The sequence below is a fragment of the Erigeron canadensis genome, chromosome 6 (assembly GCF_010389155.1).
Source record: "Erigeron canadensis isolate Cc75 chromosome 6, C_canadensis_v1, whole genome shotgun sequence".
In the NCBI taxonomy this organism is placed as follows: Eukaryota; Viridiplantae; Streptophyta; class Magnoliopsida; order Asterales; family Asteraceae; genus Erigeron; species Erigeron canadensis.
This window is the reverse complement of record NC_057766.1, coordinates 2346382-2367406: the sequence shown is the minus strand read 5'-3', so window position 1 is coordinate 2367406 and position 21025 is coordinate 2346382. Positions and strand designations below refer to the sequence as shown.

At 31.7% G+C, this 21025-nt stretch overlaps 1 pseudogene; it reads left to right on the top strand.

Annotated features, from left to right (window-relative positions):
* Positions 1–1424: 1424 nt before the first annotated feature.
* LOC122605670 lies at positions 1425–7061 on the top strand (annotated as a pseudogene).
* The last annotated feature ends 13964 nt before the right edge of the window (positions 7062–21025 follow it).

Sequence of the window (21025 nt, the reverse complement as noted above, 5' to 3'; positions counted from 1 at the left end):
ATATTTATTTTATCATAAAATTTAAAGGTAAACTATTGATATAAAAGGTATATATATATTTATGTAAGTTAATAACGAACCTTAAATCTATGTGAGTAGTTTTATTACTGATTTGATCCTTCTACATCTATGAGTCATATGTCCATAAAATGCGACAACGATGGTGGTAACGGTGGTGATGTCGACGGGTGGTGGCAGCGGTGACAGGTGGTGGGGGCGACAATGGTGGTCAATGTAAAAGTAATTAATGTTAAAAGATGTAGTGTAGTTTTTTTAAAGATTGAGGGGTTTATGTTGTAAATTAGGTATTATATGTCTATTAGGTGGAGATGTTCAAATTAATAAATAAAGAAGATCTAGAGACATTTTTGATAGATTGAAATTATAATTTGAGATTTGAATAATGAGTCCTTTCATTTAGGAGTATAAATTTGTTGTCCCTAACATAAACATAACCCAACATACACAACTTAAGCTTTATAAATAAAGTTGGATCATCTTCACCCTTGGAATTAAAATATAGGGTTAAAATCCAAATTTAATATTTTAATTTTAACCATAAATTTTAATTTAGTAGTTAAAATTGCTATAACATTACCTATAAAGTTGCAACAACTTAAGTTAGAGGATCTTGATCTACTCGATCTTTAAATTAATTAATACAGAATTTCATTGATCAGAGATTAAATATACAACACTATTCATATTATGTTGGGATAAGTGTCCTAGAATGTAATAAATTTTGGACGAATGTCTATAGTAGGAAATAACTAAAGTTTTGTGTATTGTATGTAAACAACTTTTAAAATATTTATTGTATGTAAGAAAACATACGTGACAACCATATAGAGGTGCCACTTGTCTGATTTTAATTGGTTGAATACATTTTCTTACATTCAATAAACATTATTTTCGAGTTGTTTACATATAATACACACAACTTTAGTTATTTCCTACTATAGACATTCATTCAAAGTTTGTTATAATTATTTAGTTGAGAAAGAGATGAAGATTGAATATGGTCCAAAAAGTTTCAAAAATAAACCAAACATGCAAAAACTAACATAGTAGTATAATACATGACCATATATGTAAATCTTCCAAAAAGAAATATTTAAAGTTTGATTTTGGCTCCTCCACATGTTTGCCCAATCATTCGTATGAACCGTTACTTGCCCCCAACCGCAGCACCTCCCATTTTTACATTTAGCCGCCGCTGGAACCACCGCGGGACCTCCAACAGCACCCGCCGCAATTTTTCCGTCTCTTTTTCTTATGAAAAACCAGAAACAAAACATTTTCGTACGTTAACTAATGCTAAATTGTATGACACCAACAAATTAGCACAATAATGACAAATATTGATTCAGATTCCGATTCTTCCGATTCTTTGATATATCTCCATGGAGATATCGAATTTACCATAGCCGAAGCACAATGTTTACCCAACATGGACTACGTGACACAACGTGTTCGACGTTGTTTGAACGCTTTCGACCCTTGCAAACCACCGCAACGACTAACAAGAAAAACAACCCCACGAAGACGTAAATTCGTCACGTGTGATTCTTACGTGACGGTTTGTCTAGCAGGAGCCACGGTGGCACGTACACGTGTCATACCCAACTCACAAGACCCGGTATGGGACGAGCATTTCGTTACACCCGTGGCTCACCCGGTTTCTCATGTGGAAATTCAAGTGAAAGATAATGATGTTTTTGGTGCAGAGTTAATTGGTGTGGCCACGATATCCGCGGCCAGGATAATAACCGGTGAGGTTATTGATGATTGGTTTCCTATTGTGGGTCCTTTTGGTAAACCTAACTGCGCGATCAGGCTGCAGCTTAGGTTTACCTCGTGTGACGAGAAATATAAAAGAGGAAACAAAAATTTTGAGTTGTCATATGGTTTGAGGGATAGTTATTTTCCGATGAGATGTGGAGGGAGTGTGACGTTGTATCAGGACGCGCACGTGGTGCAAGGGGATTTACCGGAGATTAAATTGGATGGCGGAAAGGAGTTTTATGAGCAAAGGGGGTGTTGGGAAGATATATGTCATGCTATATTGCAAGCACATCATTTGGTGTATATTACTGGGTGGTCTATATATGATAAGGTGAAGCTTGTTAGAGAGCCAAACATGGAATTGCCAAATGGTGGAGATTTGACTCTTGGGGAATTGTTGAAGTATAAATCAGAAGAAGGGGTCAGAGTTTTGTTGCTTGTTTGGGATGACAAGACTTCACACACCAAGTTCTTCATTAAAACGGTATTCGATTTAAGTCACTTTATCAATTTCTTGGTGTTTCTGCTTCACATGCATGAACTTACAAATAAAAGACATATAGATCGAAAAGAACTAAAGTCTTTGAGTTTATAATTGTGATTTGATTTTTAAGTTAGTTGATTAATACGTAAAGATGATTCTATGTGCAGGACGGAGTGATGCAAACGCATGATGAAGACACTAGGAGGTTTTTTAAACATTCATCGGTACACTGTGTTCTGTGTCCCCGATATGCAAGCACAAAGCTTAGTATCATTAAGCAACAGGCATGGTTTATAACCTGTCCTTCCGAAAAAGTTCTACTAATAGCAAGAAGTTAAAGCAACTTATTTTATAGAATCAGATTGTGTATATGCATATTGATTGATGGCTTATAGATGTGATCTGTTATTAATTGATACTTTTTAAATGACACAGGTTGTTGGAACCTTATACACCCATCATCAAAAATGTGTTATCGTGGATACCCAAGCCCATGGAAATCACAGAAAGATATCTGCCTTTCTTGGAGGTCTAGACCTCTGCGATGGACGCTATGATACACCAGAGCATCGTCTGTTCCGTGATCTTGACACTGTATTTGCAGCTGATTTTCATAATCCCACATTTTCAGTAAGTATATAAATCATTTTAACTAGTTTTCTGCATCTTTTCTAGAGGTGGCTATTTCGACCCGTTTTAAAAAAGCAACTGGTCAAAAGTTGACAGAAGTCGATTCTTAATGATAAACCTCCTCTTAATATTTCAATCGAATAACTTAATCTGCTATTGAAACAGTATGATAGTTTTGATCATTACACACTACTCATATATAGAAACATTTTACTGGACCAAAAGAGTCACATTAACCCAAATCCGGCCAATACCAAGCAATCTCGGGGTATTCCACCAGTGTTTGAGTCCTACTTTTTGCATTTGTATGAGTGCATTATTGGGGGCCAGAGCCCTGAGTTTCATCTTGGGCATTCGTGTAATTCAGAAATGGAAGTAGAATAGTTTGCCGTTCTAAAAAAAAAAAATTACAGTTTCAAACAGTTACAAAACATGCTTCTTATGCCTCCTCTACCTTTTTGGATAATGTATGGATAGTCTATGATTGTTTTAAATCTTTTGGCTAATCAATGCCATTAGTTTCATACATTACCTTGAAATTGTATGCCATACCTTATCCTTCTACAGTAGTCAGGTACAAAGGCTCCAAGACAACCATGGCACGATTTACACTGCAAAATTGATGGTCCTGCTGCATATGATGTCCTCACAAACTTTGAGCAAAGGTGGAGAAAAGCCACAAGATGGTCTGAACTTGGACGCCGGTTTAAAAGAATGTATCATTGGCATGAAGATGCATTGCTCAAGATAGAGCGTATCTCATTGATACTAAGTCCTTTGTCGGATCTTCCAAATGAGGATCCAGCACTACGGGTTTCAGAGGATAATAATCCTGAAAGCTGGCATGTTCAGGTTCATTCTTTTTTGCAATCTTCTCAAAATTTCGAGCATGCTTGATTTGTTTCCATCTTCTATCACAGGTTTTCCGCTCAATTGATTCAGGTTCTTTGAGGGGATTTCCGAAAGATGCCCGAGAAGCTGAACTTCAGGTTTATTTTTCATTTTAAAGAAATGTCATCGGAGTTGAATTTGTTGGCAAGGAGTGTTACATTTCAGTTCTTTGAATTTTGCAGAACCTAGATTGTGCAAAAAATCTTATGATTGATAAAAGCATTCAAAAAGGATACATTCAAGCCATAAGATCTGCCAAGAACTTCATTTATATTGAGAATCAATATTTTCTTGGGTCATCATATGCATGGCCTTCCCACAGAGATACAGGTTTGCACACTTTTTGTTAAATGTTCCAATATTGGTCAGCATATCTAGTTCTCATATTTGTCGACGTCAACGTTAGCAGCATAAGTGATATTGAACAAAATAGAAACAGAACACACTGATCTATGTGGTAGGGTAGATTGATTTGATTTGTTTAGTCAATTGCCAAACTATAAAGATTTTATTGATTTTATCATGATGATCTAGTGGTCAAGGGGGTTCCAACATCACTAGATAAATATCTTAAGGGTACCAGGGAAAAGACTTGGAAACGGTTACTAGATACCCTGGTTAGGCTGTGCACATCTAGTCAAGGACTTGCCTTCCCCAGATAATCTGTATAGGGAATGATAATTACTGTTATAATCTTTAACTTGTTATGTTTAAAGTTATGTTTTCAATAATAATATTGGCAAGTTCTATAGACACATTTTACCATCATTATTGACCCAAATTCTTACGGTTCTCTATCGTTAGGCGCTGATCATTTAATCCCAATGGAGATTGTGTTGAAGATCGCTAGTAAGATAAGGGCAAATGAGAGATTTTCGGTTTACATTATCATTCCAATGTGGCCTGAAGGTGTTCCCAGCTATGCGCCTGTTCAAGAAATTTTGTTTTGGCAGGTAGACAACATGCATGCAGCCTCTTTGTTTTGATCATAGACATGTCTATTTAGAACACTTGAATTGAAGTGTTACTAGAATATTAAGAGTTGACACCAAGGGTTTTGTGGAAGTATTTGGGAAGAAGTGGAAACTTCATTCCTTAACTGTGTTTAATCCATTATGGGTCAAGTAGGTTTATAGTATGAGCTTAAAGGAAACTGGTCAAATGGGTCAAACGAGTCGAAAGTCGTCTAAAGTGTGCTCTGTATAATTATATTTTTGTCTGGTGAAGATTCAAAATTATTTTTGAAGAATATATTTTGGTCTGGAAGTTGCTGCTACCTAAGACTTGCATGTTCTGACACTAACCCATATTGACACAGTACACAACCTATCCGACCCACCCATTTTGTGACCTCTTGTGCTGAGTGTATTTTTTCCTGTAGTAGGTCAAAAATTATAACCATATAAAGTAGTAATCAACTTCAAATATAATGTCCAATTAACATGATGAAAACGGCTTTCTCCCAGGGACAAACTATGCAAATGATGTATGATTTAATTGCTGAAGAATTAAAGAGTTCGAAACTTAAGGACGCACATCCGCAGGATTACTTAAATTTCTACTGCCTTGGTAATCGAGAACAATGCAATGAAGAAGGATCAACTTCAGTCAGCAATCGTTCTTCAAGTGGTGGTTCTGTAAGATGCATTTTTCTGATACTCTACAGTAAAACTGTATATTTACTTTTACTTTATCTATGTTAACCGTTCTTAGAGGTGGCAGGCGGTATCAACCCATTTGTATGGAAGTTGGTCTTTGTTGGTTATAGGTCAAATATTAAGAAATAGCAAAAAAATGAAACGGGTCAAAAATAAGTGTTTTCAGATGCCTATGATGTCCTAAAGTATTTTACTTAAAAGATTTTATATTATTATATTTAGTAAAATATTTTCCGTTATCATCATATCTAATATGGTAACTCATAAAAATAAAATAAATAAAAAATAAAAATTTGTAGGTGGGTCAGTTTAACCCAACTTGACCCCTTTTTGACCCACGCATAAAACACTCATTTTGGCCTATTACCCATCCCGCCTAACCCGCCCACTTATCCCCTCTGGTGTTTTACCTATAACGCATAAGATAAAAAGATATATTATGATATCTGCGAGTGATCATATATAATTATATAGTGAAAAATTTTGAACCAAAAGTGTTTGAGATCAATCATACCCAACCTGCCCATTTTGCCACTTTTAGCATGCAAGATCAAACCAAATTTGAAACTTTCTAAATGATAAAACAGTTTCTAGAAGTTTTGTTTATTTATGTTCCAGGTTTCAGCTTCTTATAAAAGAGGAAGGTTCATGATATACATTCATGCTAAAGGAATGATTGTAGATGATGAGTATGTTATTGTGGGATCTGCCAACATCAACCAAAGATCCATGGCCGGTGCAAGAGATACCGAAATCGCAATGGGGGCTTATCAACGTCATCACACATGGACTCACAAGAAACGCCATCCACGTGGTCAAGTTAGTTTTCTAGTTCTATCGCTTTGATGTTATCTCTAGCACGAGACTCCCTGATGTCCTGTGACGAGACTCCCTGATGTCCTGTGACAATTGCAGTCTCTTACTTGGAAACTGGTTTACGTGGGGCAAAACTTTAAAACCAGTAAATCAAACTACCATGCCAAACTAGACAGGAACCTGTATGCTCGGACCTGTTGTGAGTGCCACTTATAGCAAAAATGCCAGTTCAAACCAGATTCTTTTTCATTTACTTTAGCAATATGACATAAGGTAACAAGACTGAAAAACAAGCCCAGAGCTTGAGCCCGGTTTCTTTTATATATATGGTCACTGTCCTTGGGTCAAATGTCCATGTTTATCACACCTTTGACCCATTAGATATAAAACATAACCCAGATCGGTTCTTTTATAAATGGTTTGAACTATACTTCTCGAATCTATGCACTTTTTTCCTGATAAAATCAATATCATCTCTAGGTATATGGATACAGAATGTCATTATGGGCAGAACACATGGGAAAAATCGAAGATCATTTTAAGGAGCCAGAAAGTTTAAGTTGTGTGCAAAATGTAAACAAATTAGCAGAAGATAACTGGAGAAGGTTCATCTCAGACTCTTTCACTCCCTTACAAGGTCATCTTCTCAAATACCCAATCAAAGTTGACGACAATGGAAAAGTAAGCCCTTTGCCTGGACATGAATATTTCCCTGATGTCGGGGGCAAGGTTCTCGGCTCTCTATCCAACCTACCTAGTGCTTTGACCACGTAACACTTTGACTTATGGACTATTCAAACCTCTCTTACATGTTTTCTCGTTGAAAAAAACGAGCGTTGGGATATCCGAAAAAGAACAGTCTTTTAGATGGACATTTCTGTTATTGACAAAATTAAATTACCCCCCATTATTCTTGCCGATGTGCATCAAGAAAGAAAATGTCGAGAAAGTTGAAGGTGCGCCTATTCTCATGAAGATTTTCTGTTGTGAAACCAAGGAGTTTCGACTGTGTATATGTACATATCCTGAGTCTTAGGATGATATAGACTAGTGAAGTGAGTAGGAGATGCACATTCATACTCGGATGAGTTGTGCTTTTACGGGTCATGATTCATGAATTTACATGCTGAAACCTTAGAAATTTTAGACAAAGTAGATAGTTTTCTAGCGTGTAAATGAATTTTAACCCGCATTAACTGCTCCTGTGATCGAATTATAAAGTATAAACAATCTAACTATTCAATTTCAATAATAAATATAATAACCAAACCCAATCTGATCTCAAGCAGATTAAGAATCCATAACACTCAATCAAACTTACCGTCGCTATACTCGTGAGAGTCTATTATCTATTTGATTAAAGTTTTATTACATTCAAAGTAAGGTAATAGATCAACCATGAATATAACAAAACTGTGACAAATAAGAACAAATAATCAGATTCTTAAATAAGAACAAGAACCCAGTCAATTCTGTTGGAGATTATTCTACACGTGTTAAAAAGGCCAGGGTTAGGATTCCATACCTTAAAATTTTTGAGAAAATAAGGGCTTCGAATAGCTTTCAAAACTAAACACGATTACCAAAAAAAAAAATAAACAATCGATTAATAAGAGACGATTAATCAACAACTTTGATTATTAAACCACCTAATTTTTCGATCAAAAACCCTAACAAAAATTTAGCTCTTGTAATGGTAAACGATTTGATTATTGACACATAGCAACTTGGCACTATACCACATAACAACAATACACAACAAATTTTCTTCCCCTTTTCCTATCATATTTTGATTATTCATTCTGTATTATGCTGTTATTCATCAACATATTTTTATTCATGTAATAAACTATTATCAAATAGATAATTAACTCACATCGGTATAACTATGGTGAGTTTGGTTATTTGTTATTAATTTTTGATTTGCATGAGATTAGGTTATTTTTTATTATTAAATTGAAATTCAGATGTTAGACTTTATATATTCATAATAATTTGATCATGGTATCCTGAGGTTTGCAAATCGAATGTATTTAAGTACTGCAACTCAACATTAGCATATAGAACCTCAAATCTTATGACACACGCAGAAAAATGTGAATTCTCAACATGATTGGTAAAAATCATAGTGCAAAAGTAGTTTTGAACAACCTCAAAACACATGCCTGAGCATCCCTGTGGAGATAATAAGCAATGCTAGATAATACGAGTTAACTTTTTGAAACGCGGGGTTGGTGAACAATAGTTCAAGATGTCTATTTATAAAATTTAATGGGAAGAATATAAAAGAGATATTGACAACCTTGTACATAATATAGAAACATAAAGGATCTTTCTAATCCGGCAAAGCTCTATATTCCAATGTAGTCCAATAGATGTCATTACTAACTATGTTCTATATGGGAATTTCCTGATTCCGATTAATTCAGAAAAGTTCACTTAGGTGGAGAACATAGTTGATAACGGCATCTATTGGACCTCTAAATCTCTATCACATTATAGGCCATAGAACTATAGTCCAGGGCTTTACCAGATACCGAGAGATCCTTTATGTTTCTATATTATGTCTACACATTGGTTTTATCTCAAAATTTCTCCAAAATTCCTACTGCTATAAATCTAATAGATGGACATCTTGAAACTATTGCTCACCAACCCCGTGTTTGAAAAACTAACTATTCGTATTATCTAGCAATCTAGCTCTGCAAAACCCATTTGGGCATGTGTTTTGAGGCTAGCCCAAACTACTTCAATTCTACGATTTATGCTACTCACGTTGAGAGCTCACAATTTTTTGCCCGTGTCTCAAGATCTGAATTTATATATGCTGGTGTTGTTGGTATTTTTACTGGAGGTGTAGTGCTTCCAAATACAGTGAAAATGCCAACCTTGATCAAATTTATGGATATAAATAATCTAGCTAATAATAAAAAATTACTAATTTCAATCTGATCCAACCATAAAATCGCTAACAATCAACCACACTCACAACAACTATGTGTGTGTGTGTCTATTATCTATTTGATAATAGTTCTATTACTATGAAGACTAATAATAGCAGAATACATATTGAATGATGGAAAGTATATGAGAGGAACAGATTGAGAGATTTGTTATGTATTGTTGTTGTGTGTATCATATACAACCTTTTTCTTTTATACAAGAGCCTTAACGAACTTGACCATCTTCCAGTCAAACCCTCCAAGTTTCTTTAAATTACCAATTTGAGCCTAAACTTCAAACACTTCGAAAACAAGTTCTAAAGCAACAGGTTTAGTCCCTAAATAAATTAACTAGTTTAACATTGTTAAATGAATACGCTGTAGACATGTCTAGTTATTCACTTATTTGTACTTCTTTGTTGATTTTGGATATAAAGTTTGTAAGAGTTAAACTGATGCATAGGTTAGCACAAGTGTTTAAGTGATGATCACAACTTCATATAACACAACCTTCACTAAACACTAATAGGGTAACGGGGGAGGCTCCAACATACTTGAGGATGCAGATGGTAGGATAACTACAATTTAGCGGTTTTCACAAGATCGGATGAAATTGACATTGATTTACGACAAAAATTAATACCCACATTCGTGTGCCCTATGCAAGGAAAAACCTACCATTAAATGGAAAGACATTAGGATTTCAAATTCATTTTGCCTCTTTGCACGATCATCATACAGGAAAAAAACGCACCCAATTTGCAAACCATACGAATAGAAAAAGTTCTTTATGAGCTAAAAATCTGTACAAACTAAGAGACTTTTAAAACATAATATTTGTATATGTTCTAAAAGCTAGCACAACTGTAGTATAAATTGCTTTCACTCAAGACACATCTAATTGAACAAAGCACAACTAAGGATATTAGTTTGATAAATAATGTCTTGCATACTAAATGAATAAATAAGATTTTAAATATTGTAATAGCCATTCGATTGTAAGACAGTCAAAACTTAGAGCAACGCAGTAGATAAAACATACTTTTATCAGAATGCTCGAAATTCGATCTTCTTGACATGAAACTTTCTTTTGAATCGAAAGCAAGTCATCATTATCAATTTATCATCATCGTCATTCATGTCAAAGTATTTGAATCCAAAGCTGTTATGATATTCATTTAGGTCCTGGTACTTGAATGATGGATTCACATAATATTCATCTTATGAAACAAATTTAAAATGTCAACAAGTTTTGATTAGCATAAGTCATAATGACGCAATTACTATCCACAAGACCACAAAGAGAAAACCATCAGAAAAGGGTGGATGGCCAAGTGTACATGTTGGAAAAAACATGATTCGATTCGAGTGATAAAACATCCTCAATCGTCCTGTGGAACCTGTAAGAACATTAAAGCATAATTGTTATTGATTTCGGGTTCTCATAACAAGGTGATTGAGTAATAATGGGATAGGAAATTCGTCCAAAACATGATGAACGAATTTGGAGAGAGGAGGCACACGAAAATTAGGGTATAAGGTGTGTGTATTAACCTTAACTTAGAGTTAATGACTCTCTATATATAAGGAGAGTATTTACACTTTAGACCCTTTTGGTGTTTAATGTGTGCATCATTAGTCCTTTTAGTTACGATCACCTAATGGGAAACCCTATACTACGTCTTTAAGAGTAAATATGCCCATTATATATTTACTAGACATAGGGATTTCAGTTATCGTCAATTATCATATCAGGAATGATACATGATCAGTGACGGTCACACTAACGTGATTCCAACAGTACATTCCTTGGTTGGGTAATGGGTCGAAACAGGGCCAGCAGGTTGACGAATGGGTCAAAACATGTTACATTTAGTATTAGCAGGCATGGGTCGACCAACAAAAACTTTTGCCATCTTTAAGAAGAAGTCGCAACTTTTGCCATCTTTTTCTTTTTTTAATTGTTGGTGTTTATTGTCCAATAATATGTGTTCCTTGTTGCTAATGCTTGTTAACAGCGATTTGACAAACATGTCTAAAACTGTTCTAAGGGCTTTATCTTGCTGCCGAATTAAAATAATTAGTTTGATATTTAACCCTTTTGGAATGATGATTAATTTCTGTAAATTATATTGGATAAAGTGTAATTAGGGAATAAATAAAGGAGGCTATAATTGTAAAATAACAATGTTTATTTATTTTATTTTTTTCTGAACAGCAACAATGTTATTTATAGCTTTAAAAGGATTTTAATGCTTTATATTGATAAAATCTATTCATTGGGTATTTTTGATATTTTTCAAATTTAATAATGGTAATTTTGATATTTAAAAACTTTAGTGGACATAAATGATATTTTGGAGATTAACAATGACATATATGAAATTCTTAAGGAAATTGATTAAAATAATAATTATATACCTTTATTAACGGAGAAGAAATCATGAACAATGTTTCCTGATGAACAGTGAAGCAAGCTGGTAGGTAGCTGCGCAGTTGTTTGCTAGTCTGCTTAATTTTTATTTTAAAAAAAACATATATATTAAACAGGCTGGCAGGTAGCTACGTAGCTGCCTGCTAGCCTGCTTAATTTTTTTCTTTTTGGCATTGAAATTTAATATATACCTGCGCAGCTGCCTGCTAGCCTGTTTAATTTTGTTTTTTAAACTTAAATATTTAATATGTCAAACGTTTTTGTAGGTTTATCATATTATTTTTATTTAAGATTTTGTCTATCTCTATTTTTTATTTAACTTATCCATATTTTTTATAATGGTTTTATTTGCTTTTTTTTTGTCTCATCCAGTATTATCTTTCGGATTTTACCACGTCGCAACCTTTTTTGGTTTTTCTTGCACAGCTGCCTGCCAGTCTACTTTTTTTATTAAATAAAACATATGTGTTTAATAAGCAAGTAAAGAAGCATGACTACCTATACAAAAACGGTACCATTAGTATAGGCACGCGATTAATAGCCTGGGTTGTCCTTCAACCACACACATTACAAGTGAAAGCAACATGCATACAATGTTTTGGAGATTTGGTGAAGAGAGACCAAGGAAATGTGGAGATCTTCTCCTCATTCCTACCGCGAAGGGCTAGAAGTGTAACTAGTATTTTTAAGTTCAGAATTTCCTCACCAATTAAAAAAGAAATCATCAATTACATACAACTTACCTTTGACATTTCCAACAAAATCACTACTCATATATATTGCAACAAGTAACATTTTTGAGAAAAGTTGTAATTTCAACCCAAAATTATCTATTAGTTAGACCATCTTTAACCCACCACATTAAAACTTAGTTTATTGGTGTCATGTCAGCAATACACTGACTCACCACACTGAATCATTTTCACCATTAACCCTTACACTGAAATTTCAGTTTATTAGTGTCATGTCATATTTATATTGATGTTAATAAACTCATTAAATAAACTAAAAACTTTCTTAATAGTAACAATAAACCTAATACAAATTTAAGTGAAATATACTTTACATCTAAAAAAAAGGCTTAAGTAAAAACTTTTAATTAATCTAACAGTTTTGAACACATATTAATAATATAGGGGTTAAAATGAAACTTGAGTTAAATATATACTCGTAATATATAGTCAGAGTGTGGAAATAGTCTTTCGTCATCTTCAAGATTTACAATCTGCAAGTTCCGATTAAAAGTTTTAATTTAAAAAAATAAATTAAACTCCTATTCATCTTCAAGAGCATCAACACTACACACATATATATACTTATTCCATCCGATTCCAGGATAAAAAACTAAAGCAATAAACAATCAGTACGCTGGAATCATCACCGCGGTGGCCGTCGCTCCGAAGGAAAACGCCGACCAATACGCCGCTGGCCTTAATCCACTGCGCCTAAATCTCGGCGTATTGGAGTGAATATGCTGTGCAATACACTGGCGTTAAAGTTGGTCTTATGTTATGTTTATTTCTAAAAGGGAAACGGTAAAAGTTAAAATTAGCTAGAAAGCATGGGTCCAACGGGCCTAAAGTGTCTAAAGTGTAGTTTTAGGACATTTGGTCCGAAATCTAACAAAATTTATATGAATGGCTGCTTTGAAATTAAGGAAATCTTCACCATATTCGTCGACCTCCCCATTACAGTCGCCATAATTGTCTCCAAGCCAACAAGTAAAGGCTTTGATTGATAAATTATTTGTAGATAATGAGGATTTTGAATTTTTGATTGATCTTAAGGGGTGTTTGGGCTAAGCTTGTTTTCATGTTTATGTTTTTATTCTAGTACTTAGAATTTTTAGAATATACAGTCAAACCTCTATAAATTTATAAATTAATAACTCGATAAAATTAATAATTTGTTCATGTTCAACTTAAGAAATTAGTAAAAATTGACACTCGATAAATTAATAAAATATTTCAGTCCACTATTAATTTGTGGAGGTTTCACTATACTACTAAAGTTAAGAAATCTTAACTTTTTAATTAAATCAAAGCTCGAGATTCAAATATGATTAAATTATAATAGATAAAAACTGGGGATGAAACTTGCAAATGACGGTCAACAAGATGATGTTTGTTATTAACTCATCTTATCTTATATGTGACTGAATTATATTCTAACTTAAAAAAAACTTAAAAGTTACGAACTGAATTATGTTCTTTATATCAAATGAAATAGATAAATAATAATAATTAATAGATAAATAAATAGGTAACCTCACAAGTCACAACCTTGATTTTAGAAAGTTTATGTCTTATGTAAAAAACTTAATAATTATCTCCAAACAAATGAGATATCCGTATAGTACAAGAAGTTCGCAAATTCCAATGGATACTAAAAAAATAACAAATCAACCATACATATACAGTACTTATGTTTTATTTATATTTTAAACTAGTACTAATATCCGTGCGTGATGTATGGATTGACTCATAATATTTGTTTTTCATTTAATTATATTAAAGTTTATATATCTATTTGATGCATAAACCATGTAATGCAAATTTAAACATTTATAAACTAAATAAGTTTTAAAAAGATTATAGCATATGAAAAAACACATAATCTATTTTGAAAACGCAGATTTTGTTTTGTAATCGCAATAACAAACATCACCTAATTATTACAATTAAACTACTACTTAAGCATTGATCACTTAAAAAAAAAAATCTAATATATTAAGTAAACTAAAGTATTTGATAAATTACAACTACATGAAAAGAAACTTACTTTCAGCAGCTGCATGTGACATTGTTCCTAACAAAGAAAGTTTTAATTGGCTGAATTGAGACATACGGAGTAGTTGTTTCTAACTAAAAAGGTTATTCAATATGAATCGATGAATGAAGATTATTAAATATTCAAAACATTGTATAGAATAGATTATAAAAATAAAAATAGAAAAAATAAAGAAAATTAGCTTCATAGATGAATTTACATTATTATTTTTTAAAAGATCGAACATATAGAATATTGCATAGATTAGAACATATGTTTTTGTTTTTATATAAATACTATTCACTAATTTAATCAAACAAAGATTATCAAATATTCAAAACATTGTATAGAATAGATTATAAAAATAAAAATAAAGAAAATTATCTTCATATAAATTTATATTATTATTTTTTAAAAGATCGATCATATAGAATATTGTATAGATTAGAACATATGTTTTTGTTTTCATATAAATAATATTCACTAATTTAATCAAACAAAGATTATTAAATATTCAAAACATTGTATAGAATAGATTATAAAAAATAAAAATAGGAAAAATAAAGAAAATTATCTTCATGGATGAATTTATATTATTATTTTTTAAAAGATCGATCATATAGAATATTGTATAGATTAGAACATATGTTTTTGTTTTCATATAAATAATATTCACTAATTTAATCAAACAAAGATTATTAAATATTCAAAACATTGTATAGAATAGATTATAAAAAATAAAAATAGAAAAAATAAAGAAAATTATCTTCATGAATGAATTTATATTATTATTTTTTAAAAGATCGATCATATAGAATATTGTATAGATTAGAACATATGTTTTTTGTTTTCATATAAATAATATTCACTAACTTAATTAATAATAGTTTAGCTTAGGATTCTTACCAAAAGTACACGTGTCGATCAAGGATCTAGCCACATGTCATTTCAAAAATACCACAATCATGTTTTAGTATATTGGTAGATATTGTGTATAGAGGTAAATAGACAATTCTCTCATTATGTAAATCACTATAATAACAAATCAACCGGAAAGTAGAAATTAAAGATACAATGATGGCCGACCTTTAATCACATAATCTATACATTTAAATCTATCGAGCACACATATCTAAAGTGAATGAAGTCATGAAACGAAAGTTGTTTTATTTTCTCTAACCTTTTCTTTTCTTACTTCTCTAAATCAAAGTTTTGCATAAGCATCAATGCAGCATACTACATAAGCTGGTTTGGGCCAGTTTTTCCAAAATTGAAACCATTTCTGATTTAGGTCCGTTTTTAATTTAATTATAGATCGTTTCCTTTTGTCCTTTTGTGGATTGGGTCAAAACAGCCCAACAAAGACTGCTCTTATGCATATGACTTAGCCCAGTAGTTAGTTTTCCGAAATCTCTAAACTTAACATGCTACCGAAAAACAAAGCCTCAGTGAAAATGGTGATTTATTAAACATGAGTTTTATGTGATATCTATTTGGTTAACAATACAGTAAATGGGAGTATGGGACTAGAACATTCCACCCATTTACTTTTTTTTAATAAATAAATCGAAATGATTGAGTACATATTAAAATTAACCAATGTACACGAATATTAAAATGTTTATAAAACAAGAGAAATTATTCATTTTAGCAATCCAATAAACATGTCGTTAGATGTTTTCCCTTCGAGTTAAATTAAGAGTAAGTTGGTGTTAGAAGTCTATCTATACTGAACAACCCCATATTAATAGTTACATGGCGAAAAATTTCTAAAATATTCTTAATACTTATATTACACTATTAGTCATTTATTTTTTACAAAAAATCTCATTAAACTTTTACACCTTTTACTTTTATATCAATTATCTATACAACTCGACGCCACCTCTACCGTCAATAGTCGTCCCCCATCACTACACTGTCGCCGTCACAACACCGTCGCATTGCGCGAGTAACACGCTTAGTTTATATTAAATTTGATAAATCGTTACCTAACATATTAAAATAAGAATGCTTTGTAACAATGTATTCAACCTAAGACCTTAATCCATACATGGCACCCCTTATAGATTACATCAATGAGCCACATATATTACGAGTATCTTTTTCCTGTTTTAATTTTTAATTATTTAAAAATTAAAAATTATCTGTGCCACCGCCATATATCATGCATATATAAGTAGTCAAACAACACAAAAAGACCGGGAATTTATCAAAACCAAAAGATATTATTGTTGAACAATATAACGGTTGGTTTATTCATCGAATACAAATACCGAACGAAATGTTGACATCTTAATGAGAACTGCTGTATAAACCTTGAACAACGATGAGTAAAAATATCATGGGAATTAATGTAAAAACGAAAAACATAAGAAAAAAACAGAACCGTTGTAGAAATACCCAGTTATCCGATCCAAAAGCATACTTTAATTCCCCGATGGTCTTGTTTTGAATAAGAAATCCTGTTTCCGGGTCAATGTCGACTGTAACTCCAGCTACTAGATCCCTTTTCCCGTTTTCAATTGACTTAAACTTGAGTTTTCCATCAAACTCCACCTTTATGGTTACCACTTTTACAGGACCGATCCAAGAACCGTTACTATTGGTCTGCTCTAATAGTACTTTCCTATGGTCCGCTATAGGAAATAAATCTTGAGCCACCACAAAGTCTTGGATGTGTTTAACTTTTCCATTACCTTGGTAAAATTCTTGAATGGGGTATACTGCTTTGACAGCTTCAGGGGTTGTGGTAATTACGGTTTGTGGTAAATACGAGAAGCTGAGAGTAAGAGGCTGTTGGTAGTAAAGGCCTATCATATTGTTTTTGTTTTTGATCATGAGGTCAAAGTAGATTATGGCCGAGGAGTTATTGGTTTTCAAATCAAATTGTGTTTGATTTAGTGAAGTAACATGAATATCGTTGAGGTAAATTTCAGGGCGTAAACGAGATACTAAACCATATTCGCAATAATATAAATAATACATTGGGATAGTGAAAATGACTAATGTGATCAAGGATATGCATATCGTTTCTGCACGTTCATCAGCCATTTGCAATATAGCATGAAAGAGGAAATAGTTTATGAGAAATGAATACATCCTAATTTGAACCTTTAAGGTTCTTTTATAGACCGGCCATCCGTTGATTATACATTTAAAAATTATATAAGTATGTGTTACATACATTGACGGAGTCAAGATTTTAAGTGTAGAGTTGTTAAACCATTTTCATAATATTATTAAGGGTAAATTACAAAAATCATACCAGAGGTTTGTTTGAAATTACACTGGTCATATATACCTACAATTTAAAAATTACGCGAGTCATACCCACTGTTGTCAAAAACTTACATTAACTATACCTATCGCTGACGGTCGTCTATTTAACCGTTAAGTCAAGTCACGTGTCATGCATGTGAGGTATCAAAACTGTAATTTTGTGCATACTTTAGGTACTATCATTGTAATTCACTATAAAAATAAAGATTAAGAATTTTAGAGTTTTATTTATACTTCATTTATTAAGTTGGGTAGATGTGACATTTATTATGAAACAATAATTTTTATAATGAAAAATATATCAAGAAAAATGATTGATACAAGAATGCATTTATTATTACATATTTCATTATTATTTTGTTATATGTGTATAGTAAATATAACAAGGATGAGAAACATCAAAACCACTAAAATTATCACTTTTATATTATTATTATTATTATTAATATTATTAATTTATGATTTATTCTTTTTAATAAAAATCTATTTTAACAGGCAATATAATTTTTTAGTATGGTTTGTTGACATCCCCCTCAGATTAAAGGGGTAAAGTAATATCGAATACTCGTTATGGGTTTAGAATATATCTCAAAGTTAGCAATTTGTAGAATTTTGTGTTTAAAGTTCCAGGGTTAATCGTTAGTCTAATCTTAGAATTTTTAAGCCTAAACTTGTATCGTATGATGACATCCTTTTATAATTTTTATTTTTAAATAGATTTTTTTAAATATATATATATATGTGTGTGTGTGTGTGTGTGTGCGCGCGCGCGTGTGTGTGTGTGTATGAATTTTAATATAGAATATCTATCCACTTTAATAAATGAAATATACATATAAAAATCTTAATAAATTTTATTAGAGTGAATTACACAAACGATACCTGAAGTATACACGAAACTACGATTTTGATACCTCACATGCACATCACGTGACTTGACTTAACGAACAAATTGACGACCGTCAGTGATAGGTATGGTCAGTGTAAGTTTTTGACAACGATGGGTATGACTCACGTAATTTTTAAATTGTAGGTATGGCCAATGTAGTTTTGAACAAACCTCATGTATGATTTTTGTAATTTACCCTATTAACAATCATATTTGAAGCCATGGAATTTTAAGTGGACATTTTGTGGGGTTATCAATTACCGTAGAACTCAATAAATACATAAAATATAATAGTAGAAATCTCGAGTTTTATAGATATTGTGGGTTTGTCATGGTCACCCTACGCTACCACATAGCTCCGCCATTGAGTACATATATCATATAAGTACTTATATATTTAAAAACTATAATTCTTAGATGTATGTGTATATATAATTATAAGGTTCATATGAAATCGACTCACAGATGAACATAGATAATATTAAATATAACTTGATTTATTCATATGTTAACGAATTCGTTTACATGTATCTTTCAAATATTGACATCAAAGATCCTCATGTTTCTTCCAATCCAAATAGTTTTAATGAACATTTTTCTAATATATATATATATATATATATGTTTTAGGTAAAATAAAACAAGTATTAATGTAAAACAAATAAAACAATAGGTTTTTCTATAGTGATAATCATCATGCATCATAAAAATCATCGTACATCAATTGCTTCGTGAATCTTCTTGCATCAATTTAACCATGATCTAAAGGTCAAGATTTTGTCTTATTTGTTTTACTTTAATACTTGTTTTACAATAACCAACCTTTCTCCCCCCCCCCTCTCTCTCTCTCTCTATATATATATATATATATATATAGGGTAGAGATCCAGAGAAAAGATTCTTAAGGAGAAAGAGAGAGAAGGTCCATTTTTTATTTGTTTTTAACTTGTTTTTTTTTTATATTTTTTCACTTTTTTCATGCTTTTTTTTAACTAAATCTATTCATAAAAAAAATTTAAATTAAAAATAAAATAAAATTTCTAACCCGAGTTATTGAGTTATACATGCAAGGATACGGTACGGGTTTCGCCCTTAAAGATATTAATAAGGGATAGCTAGTAGAAGTGATAGGTCATAGAGAGTGATAGGTTATAGGGGGTGATCGGTGATGGGGTGATCTACCTAACGGACTTCGTTCTTAGCTATCATGACTCCACCATAGTCTGAAAGGCTTCGCCAATAGCTTACAGGCTACGCCCTTTAAAAAAAATATTTTTTTTGAAATTAATTAATTAAAGAGAGAGAATGAAAAAGGTAAAAAAAAAATTAAAAAAAACTATAATTACTTGTATATTTGAAAACTATAATTCTTAGATATATGTGTATATATAAGTACTTGTATATTTGATAACTATAATTCTTAGATATATGTGTATATATAAATATAAGGTTCTATGAACATACATAATATTAAATATAACTTGATTTATTCCTATGTTAGCGAATTCGTTTACACGTATCATTCAAATATTGACTTCAAAGATTTTCATGTTTCTTCCAATATAAAAATTTATAATGAACCTTTTTCTGTCAATGTTTGGTTATCAACATAATAGTGATAATTGATGATATTGTTGACATTTTGATTAAAGATACGTTTCATAGTTAGTTTATGTTGATGTTGATGATAAGATATAATATAAATTAAGTCAAAATAATAGTGATTCTTAATGAGATATTAGAATAGTGCCCGCGCGTTGCAGTAGCAACGGTTTATAACGCGTGAGATGCCGTAATGGTAGTACAAGCTGTTTAGGTTACTTTCATGAAATGCGATGATGATGCGTTTAAACATGGTTATCATTCTAAATATAAGTCGAGGATTGGATGCAAAAAGTAATTAGGTGAAAAAATTGACAAATTTAAATATATTTGTTAGGGTTATTTAGAGGTAGTTTGGAGATATAAAAAAAGTAATGAATTTCCTAAAATAGAAAGACCAATTTGTTTTATAAGGGATTATTGATATGTTTCATTTTTAATTTATGTAGATATTGGTGATAAAATGTAATTCAAAGTAATAATGATCTAGGAATTGAACATGAACTACATATCAATATTTACATAATAATAAACTTATAGAATAATTCATTAAACAGTTATTGGGAACCTATATATGTATATATAACTTTTTTTCCCAAACAGACCTTTTCTATGTATTAAACAATTTTTTTAATTGCCGCACATCGTGCGGGTAAGATACCTAGTATATATATATATGTGGTGACTATCAAATGAGAACCAAATTAAAATGAGAACACTTTAAAACTACACTTTGATGCATTAAAAGTCCATAAAACTGACATAGTGCATAACAAATTATCATTAAAGTGTTTAACAATACATTGATCCGTCAAAATAAAAAAATCATGTTTTTTGTTGGAT